Raw genomic sequence first — 2,237 nt, 5'->3', positions numbered from 1 at the left:
GCGGCTTGGTTCTCCACCGGGCCGAGGCTCGGCGTGCTGGCAATGAGCCAGTCACTGACTTCACGGCCAGTGGAGGGTCTGCTCTTCTCCAGGATCTGTGTTTCCAAAATCCGGTATTGCGTATTCGCGATGCCAGGATCGATGGAAATCGTTTTTGGACTCTTCACCACGTGGATTTCTATAATTCAGTTATTCTTCCCAAAAAGCATCAACCCATCCTTCATCAACGTTATATTAACTGGGAAGGTTGCGAAGCAATTGGGGACCCAGAGATGTCACAGGCACTGAGGGCCTGTGAAAGGAAGCAAATGAAGAACATCATGACATTCCAATATGATTGGAATGATGAAGTGATTGCACAATTTTATTCCACTCTCTGGATAAAGCTTGCTGACGAGGAGAGCCATTACAACTACCCCTATCTGAACTTCTTCATTGAAGGTAGTTGGTACAAGGTGAGCTATCGTCGATTTGCTCACATTCTTGGTTTTTCTGACGAGGATATATCTGGAGACAGGATCAAGATTCATGATTTCCGGCAGCCCACAAGAGATGAAGCCAAGGACCTTCATTTGTCTGAGTCTGGAAAGTATTGGGAGTCAACCAACGTTCATAAGTATTATCGTTATATCAACTCCCTCTGCAGGATGACCCTCATTCCAAAAGGGGGAAATCAGATGAACATCCTTGGGGAGAGCAAAGTCTTGCTCTCTTTTATGAAACCAAACAGCTCAGAAAGGATTAATGTCTTTGACATGATATGGCAGGAAATTATTCATGCAGCCTGCTTTCCTTTGAAGGGGTGTCTTCATGCCCCATTCATTATGAAGATGATTGAGGTCGTGACCCAATTCAGATTTGAGAAAGGCACCCGACATCAGTCATACACTCCCTTCTGGATTGATCCCAACAATCCAGCTGGGCGTCTCAGGAAAGCCCCCTCCAGTTCTCGTGGTCCTACATCTGCTGGTCCGTCTGCCGGTGCTGGTGCTGCTGCTGCTGGTGCCTCGCGCCCTTCCCCTGGCCGCGGATCTCCCACACCACGTGGTCGTGGTCGTGGCCGTGGGATGGGTGCCCGCCTGGCCCACGGGTTTGCGGCCTTCTTCTCCATGTGCCGAAATATTGCTGCAGATGTCCATGAGGTGGCCCGACGTCAGCGGGAGACCGACGACAACCTTCGTCGTCAAGCTTCTGCTTTGGGTACTCCCTTCGCCCCTCGCTCTCCTGATGTACCTCTTCACCCTCCTCCTCCAGATATCAATGAGTGGTACCAGCAGGCGTATGGGGTACCTTTCTCATCAGCCGATGACGTCGAAGAAGAAACTTATGTTGATGATCCAGAGCAGTTTGTCCCACCCCCATATCACGGGGATCCGGGCCAATCGTCCTCTTACCCTCCGCCCCAGGACCCGTCTGGCAGTGCTCCTCCTCCGGCCCAGTCTGGAGAGGAACACTTTGCCTACGACCTGGCGCAACACCTCTTTGCTCCTCATCAACCTCCTCCCCACTGGTGATCCTTGATTTGGCCCCCCTCTCTCTCTCTCTCTCTTTTGGTTCTTGGTGCCAAAAAGGGGGAGAACGTTTATTATTCAGTACTTTATTTTTGTAATGAACACTTGGTCTGTAATAACTGTTGGCTGCATGCATGGCTTGAAAGCCATAAACACTTGATGATGTGATGAGACGAGCTCTCATTATTGTAATAGCTGTAGAACTCTTTCATATCATATGCTATGCGATGATGAGCTTGAATGTGTTTTTACTCTTTATATTCAATTATGTTTCATATCTCATCATTTTTGTGTATGTTGTTGATTGTTCTCTCTCTCTAAATATGTTGCAAATTGACATATCAAGTCAATGTTAATATCGCAAAACTCATGCACATATTTAGGGGGAGCTACACATACACAAAAGATTTTTTATCACGAGTATTTGTAACTTTTAATTATTATTTACATACTAGTTTGTTTTGGCATCAATCACCAAAAAGGGGGAGATTGTAAGTGCAATCAACCCTAATTGAGGGTTTTGGTGATTAATGACAAAACAAACTATGATTCTAACAAGTTTGCTCCTAGTATGTACACAGTATTTCTACAGACAGGAGAAGCACAGATCCTACGAGAATAAAAGTATAAAGCACAGCGGATTTAAAATTCCACATCCAATGGCGTGCTCCAAGTGCTATGAAACAACGGCGGTGCTAAGTTTATAATTCTTGAGTCATAGGAATT

The sequence above is a fragment of the Zea mays genome, chromosome 3 (assembly GCF_902167145.1).
Source record: "Zea mays cultivar B73 chromosome 3, Zm-B73-REFERENCE-NAM-5.0, whole genome shotgun sequence".
NCBI classification, from domain to species: domain Eukaryota; kingdom Viridiplantae; phylum Streptophyta; class Magnoliopsida; order Poales; family Poaceae; genus Zea; species Zea mays.
Note: the sequence above shows the minus strand (reverse complement) of the source record.